Source organism: Bos indicus, chromosome 8, assembly GCF_029378745.1.
Source record: "Bos indicus isolate NIAB-ARS_2022 breed Sahiwal x Tharparkar chromosome 8, NIAB-ARS_B.indTharparkar_mat_pri_1.0, whole genome shotgun sequence".
NCBI classification, from domain to species: Eukaryota; Metazoa; Chordata; class Mammalia; order Artiodactyla; family Bovidae; genus Bos; species Bos indicus.
Genome location: NC_091767.1, coordinates 58,811,144 through 58,837,883, shown reverse-complemented (window position 1 = coordinate 58,837,883; position 26,740 = coordinate 58,811,144).

The following is a 26,740-nucleotide window of genomic DNA, read 5'->3' as shown; positions in this document are numbered from 1 at the left end:
CTTGACAACATGCACACGCTGGGCCTATACATTTTTAGGGGATAGAAGATTTAAGATGTGTGGTAGCAGGAATGGAAAGCCTTCTACTTTATTGCAATAATGAAAGGGAAGCAAAACTTCTGTAGCACAAAAATAATAAAAGATTTAATTTCTAAATACTCTGAGTATGGTATTAAACCATGAGGTGGCATAAGGCCAGGACATATTGGGATAAGCAGGAAAAAAAGAAAAGCACAGACATTGCATATTTTGGCTTTTTTATGACTAGCTAAAAAATGTATCAGAACAAAGCATTATAACTTTTGGACACTGTTATTCAAAGTCTACAGACTTGTGCTAACACAGTAGCCACTACCCAAATATGGCTACTGAGTCCTTGAAATATTGCTAGTCTTAACTGGGGTAAACCATATTAATAGAAATTGTTATTCTCCTTGAACATAAATAAATAGACTATCACCATGTCTCCAGTTCCTGACCTTAACAGTGACCTTGGATGCAAGCAGATAGTGACGTCACTCAAGAAGGGTCTGCCGGTTGATTTTTCCAGCTAAAGGTGCATAAAGGTGGTAGCTAGATGTACTGATGCACCAAACCCAGAGATCAATTGAAATTTTTAATGCTTTACTCATTCCAGCACTTGTGAGATTTTGCATATTTAAGACCAGGGCTGGTGATATGTTTAATAACTAGACTTAAGTTCTAGGGCAGTCTTGGCTCTTTATATGGTGTTGGGCAAATCAATAAACATTTTGGGTTTTATTTCCCCTCTGAGATGAGGGATATGAATGAGATGATTGTTTGAATAGTCTCCAGCTCTGAAATTCCACATGATGAATTTCCATAGAAGGCTGCGTTTCACTTCGGCTACAACCTGCCTGAATCTTTCTCATCCATTGTCATATGAGAAGGCAGAGCCCTAAGAGTGAGTGTTTTGTGTTACAGGAGGTAAGAGTTTTGGCTCATGGGTTAATTGTGGAGATAACGGAAGGCCAGATCAGGGCGTCATACAAATAAAGGGCTTAAAGCTTCAGGATGCTGTGTATCAGCAGAGTTCTAAAGAGGAACTCTGCTATCTTCCAGTTTATATCTATGAAGTAACTGTGTGTGTATATAGTTTCTCCCCTCTTGCTTCTATTATATATTGTGACGTTTTTCCTTTGAATGCAGAGGCAGGATAAGACAAATTAGGAATTACCCTTCACTTTGGACAGTGAACTAAATGGATCATGGCAGGAAATGCATGAAAGACATTTAGGGAGAGAAAAATAGAAAAGAGGTTCAAGGGTAAAGTGACAGGTCCTTGAGACTCACCAAGAAGTGCTGTTCAGTTTCAAAGATGACGGCATTACTGCAAAGGATGCGTACAAGAGTCTTTCGAAGAGGACAATTTCTCTCAAAATGTGTGGAGATAAATTTCTCAATAGCCCTGAATTTTTGGCACCAGGTGGCCTTCTCAGTATTTCAATTTACTTTTATAGACACTTCCTGATGAAGACCTATTCCCTTTTCTTTATTGTTTATAATGGGTTGTTCAAATATCTGAATGCACAGTGACCAGGCATCTGAATCAGCAATACTCTTAATAATTCTTAAACAAACTCTGCTGATAGGAGATGTAAGCCATTAAAAAAAAAAAAAAAAAAAAAGGCTTCCTTGGTTTGGAGGAGATGGGATGAGGTGGGGAGAGTTGCTTCTATTTGGTAATTGACAAAGAAGGACCGGTGGTTGGCTGAGCATCTATATAGCTAGGGAGGGAAGAGATAAAACTTTTCAAGACTTTCATTTATCTTGTTTTTCGGTGTTAGAGTTCTTGAAGAGTTCAGGTATAATCACAGCCTTCTGTTGCAACAGGAAGCACCATCTGCTGAAGCATTCTGTAAGCAATATAACATCTCTCCAGAGATAGTTTAGCATTCAATTCACAAAGAAGGATGGCAGAGACTTGTAAACAAAAGGAAACAACTGAAGCAGTGAAGAATGGGCTGTGCTCTAAACATTCAATATGTTTCTTTATAGCTGAGAAAACTTGTAATGCTACAAAACCCTGACTGAATTCTCTGATGTATTAATTGTTTTGTTTTGTGTGTGCGTTTTTTCTTTTTAAAACTCCAGGCTTTGAAACTGCCTTTTCTAAACCACCCTGGTTTTTGTTGTGATTTTTGTTTTTGTTTCTTCCAGGATAAGCCATTTTTCTCATGGATCAGCTGGGTCATGAGTTACTGGTAAATGAAAAAAATTTTTTGAACATTTTATAAAGGCTGTACTTTGTATATAGCTTTGTGTTTGGGAAAGAAATACTAATGGCGCATCATCAAAGACTGGCAACATTCGGCACTGTAGTGTGAAATGGGGTCTTAGCAGAAGAGCTTTCCATTTTAAAGCTTTGTTATTTTGTCATAGGAAAAGCAACAAACAGTCCCCAAATTTCTATAGATACCAAATTAATTGAAAACACTGCATTGTACCCTAAAGGACAATCCTTTGGAAACTAATTTGCATTGTTAAAAGATCAAATGTCTAAGATGAGTGGCCTCAGTTTTTCTGTACTCCAAATAGTCTCTAATACCAGGGGTGGGTGGAATTGCTAATACTGTAAAGAGAGACAATATCAACCTTTTGATTTAGTTGACTGATTCATGTTGATGTTTGGTACAAACCAACATGATTCTGTAAAGCAATTACCTTCAATTAAAAATAAAAAAAATTACAAAAAATTCTATAATCAGAAAAGTGAAAGAGAAGTTGCTCAGTCGTATCCGACTCTTTGCAACCCCATGGATGGTAAGGGTCCATGGGATTTTCCAGGCAAGAATACTGGAGTGGGCTGCCATTTCCTTCTCCAGGGTATCTTTCCAACCCAGGGATGGAACCCGGGTCTCCTACATTGCAGACAGACACTTTACCATCTATAATCAGAGTCGGAGTTAAAAACTTGACTGTGAGTGAATAAATGGTTTGGAGGTAAGTTTTGATTAGTAAAAACCCTTCTCATTTAGCTTCTTTCATTAGGTACAGAGACTTGGAAGATTTTGATCTTTAGTTGCAAATTTCCCCCAAATATTCAATATCTTAACTTATGGCATAAGTGACTGAGAAAAATTTATAGTAGCATTGACCATTATTTAAAATCTTCACCTCAGAACCTAGATTGCTAATGTCCTAAATTGTAAAATTACAGGGAGAAAAAAACAACTTAAATGTCTCCTCCCTCAAAAACAAAATTCTCATTGCTGTATCATTATATAAATTAATGATATTGGGTGTGTTCATGCACATGCATGCATGCACTACACTTCAATAATTGTTTTGTCTATAGTCTTTATTGCCTTGTAAAAATTAAATTGTCATAATTAAAACAAGTTACGTTACTTTCCACTTCTACTCCCTTGATAGATAATAGATCGCTACCATTTTTTTGGTGGATCATTAGGTACTACAGATTGTTTTCCCCTAGATCTGTTGGTTTACTGCTTTAAAAAGAATTAATCACCTGTCTTACCACTTCCCTTGTTACTCTGCTGGCTTTCACTTGGGGAGAACTCTTTTCTTTTTAGAATCACAGGATGTCTGGGGAGGACCCCAGACAATACCCCTCTCCTGGTCTGAGTAAAGGAACTATGCAATATTGTTTACAGAGTCCAGGGAGGTGTTCTGTTGTCTATTTTAGCTGGTTAGCAAAGCATTTTCTATGGTTCTGTATCCTTTTGACAACCTTGTGCAGTGATTGCTATTGGAGACCAGCTTGGTCTGGTTGAGAAGTAAACACTTGGCAGCTTTGCTTTCTGTCCTGCCTGATTCCTGCCTTTGTTGCTTGTCTGCCCTCTATAGGTGTGTGAACTTAAAACTCCTGGCCTATTTGCAGGCGTGTTAGTCATTTATTATACAGCAGAGCAGGATTTAACTGTTCCTTAATGACATTATGAATACTCACACACACACACACAGACACACATCTAGACATGTATACATTATCCCATGATGTGAACGTACAGCTTTATTAATGTATAGCATATGTTTCATCACAGTGGTTGCTGATCTTCATTAAAAATTGTGCGATTATAGAAATTAAAAAAATCTCATATAAAATATTATCATTTGTGTAGCTATGAGAGAATAGGCCCCCAAATAGCATTCATTCATTCAGTATTTTTTGTAGGCTTGTTGAGCATCCATTCTATGTTGGATATTAAGTTCTGGAACTATAATAATACTACACTGATTTCATATCGGTGATCACTTTATAGTTTTTGTTGAAAAAGGCAGTGGGTGATAAAACTGACAGTGTTGTCAGGGGGTTAGCATTAATCTAGGACATGGTGGGGTGGTTTATATTCCCAGATTCTTTTGTCTAATGTCACTTGCTAGGAGATAGTCTTTAGTTAGAACTTATGGATGCTTAGCTCAATATGTGTTCCTAAGTCTAGTTGCTTGACTAACTGTCTGTGAGTCATTGATTTCTCTGAATTCTTCTATTTTGGCTTGTTATTCCTGGCTTTGAGTTCTGAGTGTCCTGATGATGGGAGTGGGAGAGACCCTTGGTATCTCCTTGTGGAGGAGAGGTGTTTAGTACCGGTAGCCTGATTTGCAGAAAGACCTCCCTGAATGGTAGTCTGACACTTTTTGTGAAAGGTTGTTAAACATCCCTCTCACCCTAACGTAATACTGGTGTGGAAGAATCATAGCCCCCCAAAGATGTCCAAATCCTAATGCCCCATACCTGTTAATGTGTCAGCCTGTGTTTTGTCTCGTCTTTGTGCTTCGATGGCACCCCACTCCAGTACTCTTGCCTGGAAAATCCCATGGACGGAGGAGCCTAGTAGGCTGCAGTCCATGGGGTTGCACAGAGTCGGACACGACTGAGTGACTTCACTTTCACTTTTCACTCTCATGCATTGGAGAAGGAAATGGCAACCCACTCCAGTGTTCTTGCCTGGAGAATCGCAGGGACGGGGGAGCATGGTGGGCTGCCATCTATGGGGTCGCACAGAGTCGGACACGACTGAAGTGACTTAGCAGCAGCAGCATCTTTGATTAAGAAATGAGAATAATGATATCATGAAAAGTGAAAGTGAAAGTCTCTCAGTTCAGTCACTCAGTCATGTCCGACCTCTTTACAACCCCATGAACTGCAGCACGACAGGCTTCCTTTTCCATCACCAACTCCTGGGGCTTGCTCAAACTCATCATCGAGTCAGTGATACCATCCAGCCATCTCATCTTCTGTCGTCCCCTTCTCTACCTGCCCCCAGTCCCTCCCAGCATCAGAGTCTTTTCCAATGAGTCAACTCTTCGCATGAGGTGACCAAGGTATTGGAGTTTCAGCTTTAGCATCATTCCTTCCAAAGAATACCCAGGACCGATCTCCTTTAGAATGGACTGGTTGGATCTCCTTGCAGTCCAAAGGACTCTAAAGAGTCTTCTCCAACACCACAGTTCAAAAGCATCAATTTGAACAGAAAGTTGCTCAGTTGTGTCCAACTCTTTGTGACCCCATGGACTATACAGTCCATAGAATTCTTCAGGCCAGAATACTGGAGTGGGTAGCCTCTCTCTTTTCCAGAGGATCTTCCCAACCTAGGGATCAAACCCAGGTCTCCTGCATTGCAGGTGGGTTCTCTACCAGTGAAGCCCAATGATACCATAGATAGCTCTGAATAAAGCTGAGTCAGCAGGGATCACAGACCCTCAGATGCATAGCTTTTATGTCCAAGTCTGTCCATCCATTTTTTTCTAGACTCCAAAGTTCTGAAAAATACTTTTCTGTTGTGTGAACTTGTGAGACTGGCCTCACATCCAGGTCTTTTGAGTCTCTGTCCAGTGTCCTTTATATTCTATCACAGTTGCTTCTAGGTGGACTGGAGCTGCCCAGGAGCAGGAGCCTGTGGTGAGACTGCCTTAAGGGCTGCTGTCCTAAATGAGCCGATAACCTCAGGTTTGGTTAACATCCTTCCACATTGGTGCTTCCATTATTAAGGGCAGTTAAGAGTTTTCTGGGTATCTTCTCTATTCTTTTAGGTTGCAGGGATACCCAGAAAGGGGTATCATGCTATGCGTCTCATAGTGAATGACTTCTCATTGCTTGTTGAAACGCAGAGAAGAATGAGGGCCTTCAAATCAAATTGCTCTCATAGGCTATTTCCCTCACCCTTCTGTCCATCCCATATTAGTCATCCTTTCTGAAATGTAAAGCAAGAGAAGTACCTGGGCATAATAATGTTGAATTAGCGATTCTACCCAGAAGATTTAGGTAGGCTATGCAGAAATGTCTTCTTGTCTTTTTTGTGGGGGGAGGGGAGGAGGGAAAATTATTTACTTATTGGAGTATAGTTGATTTGCAATGTGATAGTTTCAGGTGTATAGCACAGCAATTCATACACACACACACGTATGATTGGATTGGCCAAAAAGTTCATTCAGTTAGTGAATATGTTGCTCAATCAAGTTCTTGGCGAAAATGAAAAGTGTGTCTTTTAGTTTTACTTAAAACCAAATGAACTTTTTAGCCAACCCTATGAATAGTTATGACCAATCTAGATAGCATATTCAAAAGCAGAGACATTTTGCCAACAAAGGTTCGTCTAGTCAAGGCTATGGTTTTTCCTGTGGTCATGTATGGATGTGAGAGTTGGACTGTGAAGGAGGCTGAGCGCCGAAGAATTGATGCTTTTGAACTGTGGTGTTGGAGAAAACTCTTGAGAGTCCCTTGGACTGCAAGGAGATCCAACCAGTCCATTCTGAAGGAGATCAGCCCTGGGATTTCTTTGGAAGGAATGATGCTAAAGCTGAAACTCTAGTACTTTGGCCACCTCATGTGAAGGGTTGACTCATTGGAAAAGACTCTGATGCTGGGAGGGATTGGGGGCAGGAGGAGAAGGGGACGACAGAGGATGAGATGGCTGGATGGCATCACTGACTCGATGGACGTGAGTCTGAGTGAACTCCGGGAGTTGGGGATGGATAGGGAGGCCTGGCGTGCTGCGATTCATGGGGTCGCAAAGAGTCGGACACAACTGAGCGACTGATCTGATCTGATTTGGGCTTTTCCGGTGGCTCAGTGGTAAAGAATCTGCCTGCCAATGCAGGAGATGCAGGTTTGACCCTCGGGTCAGGAAGATCCCCTGCAGAAGGGAATGGCAACCCACTCTAGTGTTCTTGCCTAGAACCTCCTCCACGGACAGAGGAGCCTGGTGGGCTACAGTCCAAGGAGTCGCTAAAGAGTCATATACGACTTAGTGACTAAACAACTACATATATATGTATTCTTTTTCAGATTCTTTTCCCTTAGAAGTTATTACAAAATATTACGTATAGTTCCTGTGCTATACAGTAGGTCGTTGTTGGTCTTGCTGACTTTTTAATGAGGGAATTCCAAAACCCATTGTCATCTCTGAACATTTTTGTTCGTGTCTGAATCCTTGAAAGCACTCATAGGTTTGCTTCCAAGTCCCAGCACCTCCTCTTTCAGTGTTGTTGAATTTAGGGACATTCAAGTGCAAAAGTTAAATGAGTTTCTCACACATGCTAGTTAGTGACCCAATTCCCCATGTTAGAGATCTTGGCCTAGAGTCTAGGTCTTTGACAGAGTTGTTGGTGGATTTGGTGAAAGAATTTTCCATGGTGGTCATTAAAGTCCACGAACAAATTTTTAGAAGCAAATTTTTTAGCAACATTAGAATTGGAAACCAACATACCTGGAGAACTATGCATTAAACCACTGATTTATAAAGAAGGTCTCCAAGTTCTTATTTAGAAATAGAGGAATTGTTTACAGAGATCCAGAAAACTGTCAAAAATGTTTATTTTTCAAAATCATAAGCAGTTTTTAAATTAAAAAGTACTTGTAAAGCCATGTGCTAGGCACTGTAACACCCTATGAAGTGGGTTCTCTTATTATTCCCATTTTACATTTGAGGAAATGAAGGCATAACCAGGTTATATAACTTTTTTCTGTGGTCATGTGACTTGTAATGGCAGAGACAGGATTTGAACCTAGGCCATATGGCTCCAGGGAACAATTATTAAAACTACATTATTCTGCCTCATAAAGACAGATATCAAGATGAAAGCAAAATCAACAGATTTGCCATTATTAAAGGCTGACTGCTAAGGTCTATTGGGTCACACAGAGTCGGACACAACTGAAGCGACTTAGCAGCAGCAGCTAAGTCATAGTGGTGGAAGCATATGAGGGGGAGAGAATTTAAAACACTTCAGAGTATTTTTCCAAAGTAAACAAAAATAGTATCTCAGAAAGATATCTGCATCCCCATGCTCATTGCAGCATTATTTATAGTAGAAAAGATATGGAAACAACCGAAGTATCCATTGATAGAAGAATGGATAAAGAAATTGTGTGTATGTGTGTATTTCAGCCATAAAAAAGAATAAAATCTTTCCACCTGCAACAGTATGGATGGACTTTGAAGGCATTATGTCAAGTGAAATAAATTGGACAGAGAAAGACAAATCCTTTATTATCTCACTTATATGTGGAATCTAAAAAAACCAAACCAAGCTCTTAACTACAAAGATTAGTGGTTCCCAAAGGCTGGGACAGAGGATGGGTGAATGGGTGAGATGGGTGAAGGAGATCAAAAGGTACAAACTTTCAGTGATAAAATAAGTAAGTACAAATCAATCAACTAGTCCTGGGGATGTAGTACACAGTGTGTTTATTTACTATAGTTGCTAATACTGTATTATATATTTGAAAGTTATTGGGAGTAGATCTTAAGAATTCTTATTGCAAGAAAAATATTTGTTAACTGTATGGTGACAAGTGTTAACTAGACTTATTGTGATCATTTTGTAATATATACAAATATTGAGTCATTAGGTCATAAATCTGAAACTAATACAATGTTGTATGTCAGCTGTATCTCAGTGAAAACAGAAACAAAAATAGCATTGACTGAACATTTCTGACAAAGAACTTCCATCATTTTAACATTCTAGTGCCCCTGATCATACAACATACTTGACGAAACTTCCCATAGTATTGTTATCTCCCACAGCTATATTTTTATTGTCCATCATCTCCATCATTTGACTGCCTTGAGAATCCTAGTACAGAGTATTGAAGCACAGCATTCTGTGGGCATTCATGACAAATTAAAAGTGGTAGCTAGCTATTCATTGCCCACGTGGATTTGATGGAAAATTTAGCAAAACTGACAGAGTAACCTGAATAAATCAAACAATAGACAACAGGCTTCATTTATAGGTAGAATAAATAAAATACAATTGAAAAATCTGATTACTTTCTCTCCTATGTGCTGTAAAAGTCATGAAAGAAATGTCCAAGAAAAAGTTGTTAACCCCCAGATTGTTTAGTTTTACCCTTTTACTTATTACTGGGGGAAGAGGAGTTGATAGGATGCCTCTGCAGAGGCTGAATAATTGTTGAATGCTAGGAAGCAGTGGCCAGAATAATACCTTCTACTTGCATGCTGCGTGGCAGTTTATAAACCACTTTCCTACATGGTATTTCATTTATGCTAGCTACAACCTTGGTTGTAGGAATTATCTTGACCTGACCTGTGAGCAGCTCCAGCTCAGTGAGGTTCAGAGACTTGATGGTCATGTTAGTCATATACTGTGGCTCTGGGCCCCAAACTTGGGGCCGCTCATAACAAGCCCAAGGCTCTTTGTACTACAAGGCTGCTACCCTTATTCTTCCCTTTTCATCTCCAGGGAAAAGTGACCCTTGTCTCCAGTTCTCTGCAGGCAGAGGGAGCTGGTGTAGTGTGCTTTCATCTTCTCTGTGGACCCAAACCGATGTTAAGCATAGCATACAATATAGAGTTTAATGATCTGGTGGCCTTAGAGCCCAGTGACTTGCTTTTGGTTTCCCTTTGCAATAGAAGACTCATGGCCAGGGTAAAACTCTAGTCCATTCAGGATTTGGTCATATACTCAGGGCTGACCTAAAATTGTACTGCAAAAGTAGCATGCCATGAATTTTGACATCCATATACTGTTGTTGTTCTTGTTGAGGGAACTATTGTGAGTTTCCTGAGTCCATAAGCAAAAATTCTTTGTGGTATTTGAGGCTTGACAGTATTGGTCTTGTTTAACTGCTAGTCACTAATATTCTCACATTGCTACTTGTGCCTGCCTACATGAGATGCAGGGGATAAAATGATGATAAAGACACAATAAATTGAAAAGCTATTTATGAGCTTTTAAATAGCTCATAATCTAAAATGAGAATCTTACAGTCCTACTCACATAGAATTAATACCAGAATTATAACCAAAGTGGTTAAACCCTGTCTAAATTTCTTATCATGGTAATTAGGCTTTGCCAGATATTTACCATGTGCCTCTCTAGACCAACTCACTATCCTTTTTTTTTTTTTCCCCTGTGCTTTGTCATTGGGACTGGCATTTATTGACTGAAACTGTGGGCTCCCTTGCTTTCTGGCTTCCCTTTGGGAGAGAGAGAGAGTCATCAAAGTATTTGTTCCTGTGCATTCCTCCTTGCTGGGTTTATCCCTCTAAGACCGCAGCTCTCTCTGGGACACTGAATCTGATAGCTACAGCTATAAATTTTTCTTTAGGTTTCTGAATTCTTCCATCTTCAGTATCCTCCAGGGTGATAAGGACTCCCTGTATTTGGTAGTTATAAACTATTTCACTTTCCCATGTTACTTTCCCTTAATCCTGCCCACACTTCTGTAAATGTCCCATTATTGACCTTCCCTTGATGATCTCATCTGAATGTGCCATCTGGCTCCCAAAGAACCCTGAGTCATTCAAGGCTTTCCATAATCTGGCTCAGTTCTCAATCCAGCCACATCTGTCAGTGCATCTCATTAACAATCTCTACCCTCTTCTCAAAGGACTCCATGATAGCATCGTTTGCTGGGATGGCCTGCTCATCAACAAATGCTACCGTGGTCATGGAGACTCACAATCTTACCCCACAGTCAAAATTAAAACTGCACTCCTCTCTACTGCTGATACCAAATCAAAGTGCCGCTCATTTTATTCAACCTTCTCTTTATTTGCATGCTTGTCTTCCTTATCAGACCACTTGCTTCCTGAAGGCACGGCCTCCGTCATTCTCACATCTGGAAACACATAGTGAGCAGTGACTATGTATTCAGTTGAGAGGGAGTGAGCTTCCTTGCAGGATGAGTATCTAATCATTTGGCTGTTAATTGCATAATCTGGAGATAATCTAGATTATTTGCTTTCATTTTTTCTACTTCCCCACTCCTTTGCTATGGAAATTTGAGAAGGAGATTTGAAGTGAATCAATTGTGTTTATCATAAACAATTTTGATGAAAGTACACATTGAGGACAAGGCTGAAACTTTTCAAGGTAACCATGTTTTTGGGCTCTGTTTAGAAGATGAAGGGCTCTTTCTTCTATTGACAGTGATTTTCAAGTACCAGCTCTCCTGTGGGAACTCTATAATAGCATTTGCTTTGTGAGGGGGAAATTCAGCTTAGCTTGAATTGGTGCAAGTGAAGAGTCCAAATGGAATTCTTCTTGGCAAGGACTTCCTATTTCCATCCACTACCCAGTGTCCAGAGAAGACCTCCAGTGTAAGAGACAATGGCTGTGGGGTCTACAACAAACTGAAGGGGTCATTTATCTCTTGGACGGATGTAACTCAGTTCGGTTGGGAATGTTACTTTCCTTTTCATTTCTTTTGATTGCTTAGCAAGCCTGCGCCTCTTCTTGGTAAGATCAGTGCCCTGTTTGTTCTAAAGTCAGCCCCTTTTTCTCACCAGTCTTCAGTAGTTTCTTTCCTTCTAGCTTAACACAGTGCATGAAGGTTAACATTTAACTGTGGTACTGCCGGGGCAGATTTCCAACATGTGAGTTAGGGAGCAGCTGTTTGCCCCCAGAGCCCCTGGACCTGAAGGCTCTGCCATTGGTTTTCTTTATTATTGGATCAGCACTGTCACTGATGCAGATCTATTCCCCCACATGAGGAGTGACATTAATTTTATGTTGTTTACGTACTCTTGCCATAAGGTTAAGCAATTCCTACTATTAAGCTTGATGAAATTGCATTACCTTAATGAAATGCACTTTACTGATAAAGAAGAATGTCACTTTCACAAGTGGAAGCACTGTTAGCAAATTTTTACGAGAGAATTCCCAAAATCATATCTTAATTGCTTGGACAGCTGTGTAGTTTACATAACGAGCAAACAATGCCAAGGTTTTTTATTTCCTTTGTCAGCTATACTGGATGTTAGTATGCATGGTGGACCTTTTTGGGGCCTTTTATTACTTGATTGCAAATCATTCTTCATTGTTGCCCAAATTTATGGAAGGACATTGCTCCCTGAGGTGCCATTTCCTTTCAGGTCTGTAACTGAACATGACTGATGGCGCCAGAGTAACAGTTGCTTATTACTGCGTTCACTGAGCTGTGATTGCTCCAATACTTTATGTTGGCAGATGTGTTTCCCTAGGAACAGCATCTCCGAGACAGAGGTCATTGATCAAACCCCCTCTGGCTGTTCCATTATGTGCAAATTATTGCTAAAAGCAGAGAGGCTGCAAGGGAGGTGGTGTGTACTCATTGCAGATATAGCGGAGGGAAGTCCAAAAAAAAAAAAAAAAAGCAAGTGTAATGAAGCAGGAAAAAAATTCCACCTAAACTAGAACAATGTTTCTATAATGTGAATTAGTGGGAAAAAGGGGGAAATTAAGTGACTTTGAGAGAGACACAATGGGAGAAGAGTCAGATTTTATTGTCCTGGGGTAACTCTAGAATTGGGCTTGCTGACAGCATCCTTGGCAGCTGTCCAAGGCTAGAAAGGGGCATGCGTGTGGACACCCAGAGCACTGTTGTCCTAATAGGGTAGGGATGAAGTAGGTTAAGTGGCCAGTACACAGCACTCTCATGTCTATTTCTGGCCAAATGTTTAGGTAATGCTAGAGACACTCAGGGATCATATGCAGAGACCTCCCTTGTCCCGCAGCTTCTCAGGGATGGGGTGGAGGTGGTAATGAATTGACTGACTTTTGGGAAGCACTTAGATCTAGACTGTCCTTTGCTCAGGCTCGAAAGAGTGAGACCACTTAGTTTTATGCTCAGCTGTAGCAGCGGTTCTTCTCAGCAGATTTCTGGGAAGGATAAATGCACCCCTCCCCGCTCCAAGTGGGGATCTGTCTTTTGCTGAATTCAGTGAGACCATGGGATGGCTCAGGTAGAGCACATGGACTGGACACACAGCAATACTCCCATGGTGCTGGGCCTTCTGGGCCACAGACTGCTACCCCACTTCTCACACTGACTTGCTTTTTGATTGGTGTTGGCAAGACTCACCTTTCTAGGATTGCGATTCAGTTCTCTTTATCTGTAAGATCTTTCCTTATGATGAACTGGATTTTTCCTAGGGCTTAAGACATTCCCTTGACACATATTAGAGACTTTAGGAACAGTGTGTGCTAATTCATATAGCCTTTTAGGGTGCTGCTAGGGCCCTCCTAAATATTATATTTGAGTGAGTGAAGTCGCTCAGTCATGTCCGACTCCTTGTGACCCCATGGACTGTAGCTTACCAGGCTTCTCTGTCCATGGGATTTTCCAGGCAAGAGTACTGGAGTGGGTTGCCATTCCCTTCTCCAGGGGATCTTGCCCACCCAGGGATTGAACCCAGGTCTCCCGCATTGCAGGCAGACACTTTACCATCTGAGCCACCAGGGAAGCCCAAATATTATATTTACCCCCAAGCTAGCTTGATGCCACCTCACCATAACCCCTGGGAAAAGATGAAGGTAGGTGTAGAAGCTCCTTTACTCATAAGCACAATGGGTGCCAGTAGGCTAAGTAAGGCTTTAGGTTTGTAGTATTGGAGTGACCGCTGGTGTTCTCTGTGAGTGGCTGGCAGATCTGACATCCTCAGTGGTAGTTGTAGTCAGAGTGATGAAGGTACATGACTCTCATACATGTATAAAATAAATATATCTCAAAGACCTTGTTTAACTCATTAATTAAATTAGGGAAAAAGATGTTACAATAAGTTTAAAGGAGAATCCAATGAACGAATTAATTTGTGGATTAGGAATATTGGAAATGAATTTGCAATTTCAAAACTGGTTTGGGTGGACTTTAATTTGCTTGTCTAATTTGCTTGTCTATTGGCAAGAATTCATTGCATTGCTATAAGTTTGTAAGTATTAGGCTTAATCTCTACAGAGTTATGAAGAATGTAGTTTAGACTAAGTCATAGCCATAATAATAAATATCATTTATCTAGTGGTGGTGTTCTGTTAAACTTTTTTAAACTCAATGTTCTAGCTCTGGGAACAAAGAGTGTCGGCTTTTTAAAAAATTTTTTAAATTTATTCTATTTATTTGGTTGCTCCAGGTCTTAGCTGTAGCACACAGGATCTTTAGCTGTGGCATGGAGATCTGGTTCCCCAACCAGGGATCAAACCTGGAGCCCCTGCATTGGGAGTGCAGAGTCTCCCATTGCACCACCATGGAAGTCCTTAGTGTTGGCTCCTTGAGAAATATGTTTCTTTGTCATTCTCCTTTTCCAGATCCACCCACAGAATGACAGGAGGTTAAAGATAAAAAGTTTACTAGAGTATGTGAGGAACCAGAGATCAAATTGCCAACATCCGCAGGATCATGGAAAAAGCAAGAGAGTTCCAGAAAACATCTATTTCTGCTTTATTGACTATGCCAAAACCTTTGACTGTGTGGATCACAATAAACTGTGGAAAATTCTGAAAGAGATGGGAATACCAGACCACCTGACCTTGAGAAATGTATATGCAGGTCAGGAAGCAACAATTAGAACTGGACATGGAACAACAGACTGGTTCCAAATAGGAAAAGGAGTACGTCAAGGCTGTATATTGTCACCCTGCTTATTTAACTTAGATGCAGAGTACATCATGAGAAACACTGGGCTGGAAGAAGCATAAGCTGGAATCAAGAATGCCGGGAGAAATATCAATAACCTCAGATATGCAGATGACCCCACCCTTATGGCAGAAAGTGAAGAGGAACTAAAAAGCCTCTTGATGAAAGTGAAAGAGGAGAGTGAAAAAGTTGGCTTAAAGCTCAACATTCAGAAAACGAAGATCATAGTATCTGGTCCCATTACTTCATGGCAAATAGTTGGGGGAAACAGTGGAAACAGTGTCAGACTTTATTTTTTTGGGCTGCAAAATCACCGCAGATGGTGATTGCAGCCATGTAATTAAAAGACGCTTACTCCTTGGAAGGAAAGTTATGACCAACCTAGAATAGCATATTCAAAAGAAGAGACATTACTTTGCCAACAAAGGTCCATCTAGTCAAGGCTATGGTTTTTCCAGTAGTCATGTATGGATGTGAGAGTTGGACTGTGAAGAAAGCTGAGTGCCGAAGTATTGATGCTTTTGAACTGTGGTGCTGGAGAAGACTCTTGAGAGTCCCTTGGACTGGAAGGAAATCCCACCAGTCTATTCTAAAGGAGATCAGTCCTGTATGTTCTTTGGAAGGAATGATGCTAAAGCTGAACTCCAGTATTTGGCCACCTCATGCGAAGAGTTGATTCATTGGAAAAGACTCTGATGCTGGGAGGGGTTGGGGGCAGGAGGAGAACGGGACGCCAGAGGATGAGATGGCTGGATGGCATCACCAACTCAATGGATGTGAATTTGGGTGAACTCTGGGAGCTGGTGATGGACAGGGAGGCCTGGCGTGCTGCGATTCATGGGGTTGCAACGAGTCGGACACGACTGAGCGACTGAACTGAGAGTATGTGGACATTTAAGTAGGTAATTTTAAATGATAAATCTTACAGAGGGCGTACAAAGTAAGGGGAAAGAGAAATGTTTCAGTTTTAACCCTTATCAGTATTTTTCTTCAGTTTCCTCAAATGATTAGAGCATGAGGATAAGTAGAATACATGACTGGAAGACAGGCTGGGGCCATATTGTAGAAGTCCTCGAATGCCAGAATGGAGAGTTTGTCATTAACTAAGACCACAATGGGGTGCCATTGACTCTTTTGAGTAGGGGAAGCTGTATTCTTAAATCTATGCCTTCAAAAGATTAGTTCAATAGAAGTATCTGGGTTGTCTCAGAGAAGGAAGAGATGAGAGGGGAGGCAATTTATCTATTTCAGGAGTCTCAATGTGTGATACCAAGAGTTTAAACTAAATATAAGGTGAGTCATCACAAATGTGACTTCAGATAGCGACAGAAAGTTTGGAAGATGCTGGCTATTAGACAAAGCCTGGATATGGAAACAAAAGATGATATATGGCTTGACAACTACTTTGAAGTTTAACTCTGTGTGATATAAAGGATGATAAAGAATATTAACAAAAAATTGAAAATTCTGGGAAAAGTGGTAGATGGGGGAAAGAAGATGCATTCAAATTAGCAACTTCTCACTTTGGGATCTAAATGCAATGTTCAAATGAAGATGTCTTGGAGATGAGTGAAAATGTTAGCAGAGAGATAGTCCCTGGAGAAAAGGGTTTATATAGAGAAAGCTCCTGGCTGAGGATAGTCATGAAACTGCCTACACCTGAGGAAGCAGGAGGATAAAGCAGAGCTAAAAAATGGGACAGAGATTGATCAGAGAGGTAGGAGGAGGGCCAGTTTCAGCAGATACAAGAGAGAAATTTCAGTGAGGCTAGGGTTAGCAGTGTCAAAGATTTCAGAGAAAAGATGGAGGGTAGGCACTGAGATGTGGTCTCTGAGAAGAGAAGGCTGGTCCTAAATGGTAAGAGGTAAGTGGGAAGCCAGAAGGGGGGATGGAATTAGAATACTTGTTCAATAAATTGTGATTAAAAAGATAAGAGACATGAAATGATCATCTTATACTAGTCAGAGCAGAGGGAAGTGTTTTAAGATGTGGGAAAATTTAGCATGATGCTTAACTTAGTTGAAGGAACTTGGAGGGAGAGAGATTGAAAATGCAAAACAGAGGGAGAAAAATTCTGGAGCAAAGCAGGAAGAGATGGAATCAAGCAAAATAGAGAAATATTTTGAGGTCAATAATCCATTGATTGATCTTGGTAAGGCTGAAATTGGGGGATCCTGGATGGCATTGGAGGTGGGAGTTTAGACACCATGCTCAAGAAATATGAGAAAGATCCAACAGGGCACAAAAGGACAACTTGTTTCAGGTTAATAAAGTTGTCTTTCAAGAAGTATCTTTCATGGATGCTTGGCAGGGGGTAATGGGGCCATATTGAGGAAAGCAAAAAGTTGGAGTATCTTTGAAAGTAAGGTGGTAGAGTATTAGTGATCATGACTGCCATTGGGTCCAGGACAGTTAGAGAGTCAATGAGTCCAGAAAAAGGTCCTTGGACATCTAAGAGGCATGACAGAGTTCAAGGATCTAGAGATCATAATGATCATAAAAAACAGTCACTGGAAGTGTGGAATTTAGAAAAAATGGAAAGAGATGAGTTATGGTCAGAGGAAAGGAATGTGTAAGTGGAGACCTTGGAGGAGAGCAATGTCTAGGGGTAATGGTGAACGAGATCTGGCCACATAGCAGGTGATTTGTATATGGGCCGTGGACCTGTGCATGGGGCTGAGAGGAGGGAGGGCCTTTGAGGCTTTTGCATCCTCAAATGCAAATCTTGCATTCAAGATCCACCGTCATATGCAAGGGCAATGGCAAAGGTCTGAGGCTGGTACTCTGACTTGGGTGCTTGAAAAGGAAGAGGATGGCTAATTGGATGGGATATCCATGAAGGACAAGAGGTTGTTGTGTGAAGGTACAGGGCTTGGAAGGTACAGGCCTTCAATATGTTGGGTTTATGAGAAGAATGTGGAGGCTTAGTTGAAGAGAGTTTTGGAGGCCAAGGACAATTTTTCTTTAAAAGGATCTCCCTGAGATTAAAGAAAAATACAAGTGGACCAATGTAAATTTAAAAAGTTAAAGTACAAATAATGCATTCCTATTTTAAAGATGTATTTGCTCTAGAAATATTAAGAACAATAGGTTTGTTTTGTAGAGGATGCGTGTGTATGCCTGTGGGCACGCCTCTCTGTGTGCACATGTTAAAGCAAAGATACAGATGCAGAAGGTGGGCAGGTTATAGTAGTAAGTTCTGTTATGAGACCACGACCAGATATTTTCCCCTCATTTTCTTGCTAGTCTTGGGCCATTTCACTGCTAATCTACACATCCATCAAACAAACAGGAAGGGGAAATGGAGAGTTGAATTACAAATCTGTCAATTTTGTTATTCTTGGCTGTTCAGGTTCAGGTTTTGGTGGGGGCAGAGTTTGAAACAAATGACAAAAATTACATTTCCTGATTGTGGGAACGTGGTTATGGATAATGAGTCCACTACTTGAAATGCCATGCAGAGGTCAGATTTATGGTTTATCTGGGTGTTGTATCAACTTCAAATATATATATTTTTGATGCAATCCAGTCACCAAACTTGCTTTTCCTTAAGATTTTTAGGCTTTTTATGCTCTCAGGTGGAAAGCAATAACAAAAACCATAGAGTACCTGGGGAAATACAATAGAGTGGGTAAGAAATTCACAGGTCACAGACTCAGATGTGCAAAAACCAGAAATGTAGCTTTCATTTCATACCCCTTTTTCACTTAAAGCAGAAAACATAGTTATCCTGATTCCAGATAAACTCAGCCAACTTTATTTTTCAGGCATTTCAACATAAACATGGTCAAAAACTAGGGTTCTTACCCTATTGGTCATTTCCCCTAGTGTAGCAACTAAGCTTCCAAGGGCTTTTGGGCTTCATGGTACTGGGCAGGGCAAAGTGCCCATGGTTGTCCTCTGCACCCGCAAAGATGCGCCTCATCTTGGTCATGTGCTCATTGTCCTCTGTCACTGACTGGTATCCTCTGTGATCACTCATCTGCCAAGGACTCTGGCTAACATGTCAGGCCATCTGTTTCCTTTTTGAACCACTCATGAAGGCTGGCTGGTCTACAACCCGTTTCTCAGCCATATATGAGCCCCACATGTGGGGTTCTAAAGACTCTCTTGTTCTCTTTTATTTTTTAAAATACAGTGAACAATTTAATGTATCAATCTATAAGCAGAGAAAGGGAATTTAGGGCCTTCAATGTATTTTCCTATACAAGACCAACAATTGAAACATGATTCCAATTCTTTATAGTAATGCCTCCTAAGGCTTGCTGTTGGTGATGACTATATAAGATATGCTGCAAAAACAATCACGTGTTAGAAAGAGTGATGCTTAGTAGTGTTTGCATTAGTTCTAGTTTGAGAAATGATGTGCTTTTTTTTTTTTAAATATAATGAGTCTTCAAATTAAAGAAATAAGTAACCAGTTTCTACCTTTGTGTAAAGAATTCTATATTTCATACTACACACATCAATCAGTGCAAAATTTAAAAAACAGTTACTTATTTTTTTCTGGTGGAAAAAGTAATCAAATTCTTTGCAAAAATGTACATTTAATCTCAACATTCAGAGATGAACACTGGTTTTTGCATACTTTTTCTTTCTAGGCATGCAATTATACAGGCACATATACATATTTTCAAAAAAGCATTACATTTTACAACTGCTGCAGAATTTGAAAGGTGAAGTTATCTAGTTTTTAGGCTGCAATATCCAATGTCATGACACTAACACATCTGATAAGTCTGAGAACTTGTGAGGTTGGTGGTCTATGAAAAGTTTTCCATGAATTAGTCTGCATGGAGAAAGTAGAAGGGAAAATGAGGTTCTAGAGATTTTCTGATGTTCTGTTCACACTAGCTGGATTGTCTGAGTCTTTATGGGTTGCCCTCATCTGCCTGCCTGTACGCCTTACTTAGCCTTTGACACTCTGCGGCTCTCACAACATGATGGTACGAGGTTTCTGTATAAGGCCTGTAGCTCACCTTCAACTCTGCCCTGAGACAGGAGGCACAGGCACCCTCTGGCCTGGTGACCCCCTGAACACATGTAAAGTCTTCACTAACTTTAACCCACTGACTTCACTCAGGATCTTGATTTTTAAGGTGGGACAAGGTATGTTTTCTCAAGGACTCCAATATGCCCTCTTTCTTTCATTCCTCCTCCCCCGTTTTATCAATTCCATTTCCTTTTGTCAGAGATCTTACTTTTACACCATCAAGTCTTCTTCCCAAATCTATTATTCTATGTTCTACAGTCATATTAAAATCAAGGATTTAGGGACTCACATAATCTTTTCATATAATGCTTAGTTTCAGCAAACCACATGTCCATTGACTTTCAATGTTTATTTATTTTTTTATGAATTTTAAAATCATTTCAGAAACAAAATGGAATTTGTTATTTATAGGTTCTTTTGCTAGGAAATTGGCACGTAAAAGGTGAGCCATGGATAGGCAAGAAAAAACTTTCCTTCCCTCTTGGTTATAGGCTCAAAGTCTAGATATGATAGTTATTCCAGTTTTAAGGTACCCTCTGACAAGGGGGACTGTACAATTTGTCTTTCAAACCAGGCCAACTCTGAGAGTTAAAGAGAAGCTATTAATAATTATGCCAACAAAATATGCATATACCAAGAATTATCCTAAGAAAAATGGGGTGTGAGATTAATCTACCTTTGATCCATGGATGCAGGCTAGTATTTAGTCAGAGATGCAGAGGTCTACAACTTCTCAGGTGAGGCAGTGGGAAAGAATCCGCGTGTCAATGACATGGCATCATAAGTGAAAGATAACAAAATAAATTGAGATAACTTAATCTCACAAACTAGATTATCTTTCTGTTTGTTCTTTTTTCTTCAGAAACTTTATTGAAGCTGAGTTTAAGAATTTAAGTCTGACATCAGCTTTTGAGGTGTGTGTGTGTGATATGGCATAGATTTCAACTGTGAATAATTCCTCCTAGGGCTGGCATGGAGAGGTGACAAGGGACATTAGCAAGAAGGAGGAAAATATTGAGAGTTGAAAATGATGTTCTCCCTCCATTACCAACCAGAAAGAACTTGGGTTTGATTGGATTAAGGAAGCATGTCTTGACATTTAGTTTCTGAGCAATGATTATTTCTTCCTGCTTCCTTTTGATCTTAGAAAGCAATTCTGTAGTGAGATAACTGGAGTCTAGGTGGGGCTGAGAAGGCTAGGGTCATTTTATGTTGCTTAAAATTTATATCAAACACAATGTTTGTCTTGCTTGGTGTTTAGTTTTAAAATTAATTTTGCAAATATAAATGCTGGTATGTTTCATATATATATATATACATATTTTTTTTTTTTTTTTTCCTGATTTCTATTGAGAAACCAGGAAACATAGCAACTCTGGGCCAGCAAATCCAAGAAGCAAACATTGGCTGGAGCCATATCTGAAGGCTTCTAAAATGTGGCATTCTCTCTGCAGTTCACCATGGGCCAACTCCTTACTGCTTTATCCAGACCATTTTATTGATTTATGTTGGCTATTGTCTACTGCAGAATTTCGATTTTGTGATTCCTATATTTTATCATGCTATATGTTAGAAGTTTCCAAAATAGGAACTAAATATAGCAGATGTATCAGGGCTAATGCATTTCTAAGAAATTCTAGCTGTCATTATTTAGATCAGGTTATTAAATAACCATTTTTACTATTTTGAGATATTGTAACATATAGTGAAATTCACAGATACTAATTGCAGTATGCAATAAATTTTGACAAATGAGTATTTCCTGCATTATTGATACACAAAGATGTTGAACATTCCCATTATTCTAGAAAATTCCCTTTTATCCATTGAAGTCAAAGCTTGCTCTGTCTACCCATAGGTCACAGTGGAAGGCTCTGTTGCCATAGATTAACTTTGCCTATTTTAGGACTTTATATAAATTGAATCTTATAGTATGAACTTTTGTGTTCAACTTCTTTCTTTTAGTAAAATGCTTTTCAGATTCAAGCATGTTTTTTGAAGAAGCAATTGCTTGTTCTTTTACATTGCTGAGTAGTTTTCCATTGTATAAATATATTGTCATTTGCATCTGGGTTGATTTCTACTTTTTAGGTGTTTTGAATGAGGCAGGTGGAATATTTTTGTGTCTTTTTGTGAATATATATTTTAATTTCACTAAGGTAGTCACCCGAGAGTGAAATGTTTCAGTGATAGGGTAAATGAAAGTACAACTTTATCAGAAACTTCTTACATTTCCAGATCAGTTGTATGATTTTGCACTCCTGACAGCAGTGGATGAAAATTTCAGTTGTTTCACATCCTCGACGGTAGTTAATATTGGTAATCTTTTTAATTTTACCTATTCTAGTCGGTATGGTAGGATCATGTTGTTTTAATTTACATTTCCCTGATAACTAATGATACTGAGCATTTTTCATGTACTTATTTGCTATTCATATATCTTCCTTTGAGTAGTGTGTCTTTTGTCCATTTTTATTGTATTTAACACCCTTAATTTTTAAATATATTTTATATATAATTTTTTATTTATATATTTGTATACTTTTTTATATATTCTATATACAAATCTGTTGCTACATATAGTCATATATGTATATCTACATATATATATGTATACACATTGTCTCATAGTATTAAATATTTAATTTTATAAGATTCTATCTTAGACATTGTAAAAGAACCACGTGTAGAAGGAATTTGTAAATAATGTCAGGCTTAAAGTACATGAAGTGACAACAACGTGGCCACAAATTGTCTAGACTCGAGGAAATGGGCCCAACCACCTTTTGCTCTGATGAGCATAAAACTTGGAATCTGTCCCTAAAAAACAAGATGAATCATAGTACAGGCTTATATTTTCTGTGTCTCTGTTTGTATGCATTTTCTTTTTCTGAGAGGGAACTTCTAAGGTTTTGCCACTAAATAAAAGGAACAAGTTCAATTACACAGCTGTGTGATAGTACCTGCTCCTGGGGGCAGGCTGCTCTCCTCTGAGAGCCTTCGATCACCTTCCTGCCACATACAACTACAATTCACCTGAAGTGGTGTCAGCAGGACTCTTCACCCTGTGCTAGATAATAGCTTTTCCTTTTAGTGTTAAAAGATCATATCGTTCTGTGGTTCTTAGGAGGGAGAAGCTGGCCTGAGGAGGCATGCCCCAGGTTCCGCTTTGATGAGTGAGAAAAAAGCATGAACTAGGTTGGTTTGAAACGATAATTGGAGAGCAGGCCTCAGAGTCTAGTAGCCCATGTCTTTTATGGGAATTCAGATTGCTGCTCAATCCATTACGGTGTCATGTTCTTGCTCAAAACCTTCAGTGGTTCCGAATGTCCTAGAACATGGAGTTCAAAGTCCTTTAACATTAAGTACAAGCTGACTTCATTAGCCTCATAAACTACAGATACCACCTCTAGACTAAATGCCGCAGTCATCAGTGCTGCCTACCAAGTATTTCTCTCTCTCCTGTTTTTGAACACAGGGTAGTTAAATGTGATCATGTGACTTGCCTCGTTGAATAAAACGTGAGTGGGAGTGGCATCTATTACTTCACCAGGTCCCTTTTCCAACTGTGTGTTAATTGTGGATTCTGATTGTGGCAGTGCAGTGCGGGACATGGTATTTTCCTGTTCTCCTATGGGGGTGTTTAAGTGTGTGTTCACAAAGGTGAGTAGAGAGATCAGGGGTTTGGGGTTAAGTCAGGCAGATTACAGAGTAAAGTCTGCACTCCATTACTCCTGTCTCCTGCCTCGCCTCTTTGGTTATTGAATTGCACATCTGTAAAATGGGATAATTATATTTCGTTTGCGTTTGGGCTGCTATAACAAAAATACCATGGGGCTTCCCAGGTGGCGCTAGTGGTAAAGATCTTGCCTGCCAATGCAGGAGACGTAAGAGACATAGTTTCAGTCTTTGAGTCAGGAAGATCCCCTGGAGGAGGAAATGGCAACTCGGTCCAGTATTCTTGCCTGGAGAATCCCATGGACAGAGGAGCCTAGTGAGCCACAGTCCGTTGGGTTGCAAAGAGTTGGACGTGACTGAAGCGACTTAGCATGCACGGAAAAATACCACATACTGGGTAGTTTGAACAACAAACACTTATTATAGTTCTGGAGACTGGGAAGTTCAAAATCATGGTTCTGGCAGATTTAGTGTCTATTAAGTGGTGGCTTCCTGGTTTATAGACAGCCATCTTCTTGCTGTGTCCTTATGTGGAAGAAAAGAACAAGGGAACTCTCTGAGGTCTCTTTCATAAAGGCATAAAAGCACTCCATTCAGAAGTACTCCACCCTCCTGACCCAATACCATCACATTGGGGGTCAAGCTACCAACATGAATTTTGAGGGGGATACTTTCAGTTCATACACCTTGAAAACATTAGAAACAGTGTTGAGGAATGCTGAGAGAGTAGTTTATGCTACACACCTGCTTTGCCAAGCAAATCAAACAGATTAAGTTGAGTCTGTAAAATGAACAGTAGGTGAGGCAAGCTGAGAAAGTTTGCATTTTTATTTTAGGTTAGGTTGTTTAGTCATGATAAGAATACTTATCAAGTATATTTTCATTTTAAAGTTTAAAACAAACTTATTTTTTGTAAGGAGAATCCAATATAGCATTTTATTTATCAAAAACAAAAGTAGACAATCTAGTTAGCATCTAGGACCTGGGTATTAGTTATTCTGTCCTGTTTATATTTAGTTACCGATTTATTGAACCCAAATATGATTGTTAGGAAATAAAAGATTAGAAGGCCACAGTAAGTAATGCCCAAGTTTTAGATACTTGCTAAATTGTCCCCTGGTGACTGGATTTAAACCACCTCCCCAGATCTCTAGGTTATGGTGGAAAAGGCACGTTTTGACTTAGAGCACTTACAACTGTCTTATCTTCACAGTTTTATTAATAAAGATGATTCTTTTTGCAGATATTTGAAACTTCAGTTTTTTTGGAAGTGAAGCAAACTTGTTCTATTTTCCTAATGTCAGTAAGCAAAATAAGATATGAAGAATTACTGTGAATTTTTAGACCTTTGCAATGTAAAATATAATTATTTTATTATCAACATTAATTATCATGCAGCTCAATGACTTGGCTCTCTTTTAGTAGTTTACAGATTTCAGATTGTCAGGGAAATTACATATAATTTGTTTTCCAAATTAAATTATTAGACAGCAGCATGGCTTGTGCACTCAAAATTTAACTTGGAAAAGCTTTTAATAATTAAAATGCCAAGTGTTGAGAAAAGGGAAAACATCTCCCCACGCTTTTAAATTATGTTTGCTGGAAAAGCCAAATTTAAAAAGTTTGAGCCTATTAAGGATATAATGAAGATATACTGGGACATCTCCTTCCTGGAGGTGTCATGGCTGAGGACTCTTTCAGAAGTTTGACTCAGTGTAAATCATGTATTTTTAATATAAAATTTTATCTTTATAATATAGAATATATCCTGAAATCTGATATCATCATATATTTGCCCAAATATTTATAAAAACTGCTGACCTTTCTTAAAAAGGAGGGTTAATTGTGATCCTTTCACCCAATTCAGTTGGAGAATTGGAGGCCCACACGGAAAATTGTCTTGCTTTACCTTGGACAGTGGCCAAGGAAATATTAAACACCGTATCTTTTATATATGTTCCTGGCCTGCGGCTCTTTCAGCTGTACCAAACCCAGTGGTACCCTAGGCTGACGCATTTCTGTAGTGCCAGAGTTACAGAAATGAATAAAACAAGGTTGTATTCAGGCATCAGTTGAATAGCTAGTTTACATAATCTGCTTGGTCTGTCCTAACTGTAGATTGCATAATTTCTAGTGGAAGATTTCTAGGATGAACACTACAGAGATAAGGCACTCTCCATCTTTTCCAGGAAACCAAACAAAATCAATCAACAAAGAGACATAAAAACAAAAACACAAATGCCATTTTCTGAGGAACTGGAAAAGAGAATGTGAAATAATTTGTTAAAGGTGCCAAAATAAGTTTAATTTCACACAAGAGACACTGGGCATGAGCAAGAGAAGGAGGGGAAAGAGATGTTAGAGATAGAGATAGATAGAGATGAGAAAGAGAACACACCCTGGAGAAGCAATTAGGTTCAGAGGAGGGGAAGAGGTTCTGTTACAAACAAAATCCCACAGGCCTGTTACTTGCAAAAAGCTGTGTTACCTGTATCCGCTGAAGAGAAGAGAGCCCTCTGTGATATGAAATCCTAGAATGGTACAGTGGTCCTCCCCACCTACAGAAATTCCTTCAAAATAGTTGGTCCATAAAAGAGCTTGCACAGCATCTATAAAAATATATTACAAAATAGGAGGAATTAGCAGTAAAATTTATTGACAAGTAATATTCACCAAAAATTGTTTTCCTGGGACAGATGAAAATTATGAATACATATTTCAACATGGACCAAAAACTTTATGATCCAGTTGCTTCTTTGAAGTAAAACCATGTACAAAAAATCAAAGCAAAAACTCAGGGAAGAAATGTGAGGCAATGAGAAGAAATAAAATATGAGCTGGTGGAACTCAGGAAGTAAGTAGAAGAAAGAAAAATTGTCATGGAGGAAGACACTTGGAGGAAGGCTTGTCTGTCATGCATTGTAGAGAACATGTACAGTAAGATATACAGAGGAGAGAACTGAAAAAAAAATTAAAATAATTGAAATATGAATTAAAGAGTATCAGTTCAGTTCAGTCACTCAGTCGTGTCCGACTCTTTGCGACCCCATGAATTGCAGCATGCCAGGCCTCCTTGTCCATCACCAACTCCTGGAGTTCACTCAGACTCATGTCCATCAAGTCAGTGATGCCATCCAGCCATCTCATCCTCTGTCGTCCCCTTCTCCTCCTGCCCCCAATCCCTCCCAGCATCAGAGTCTTTTCCCATGAGTCAACTCTTT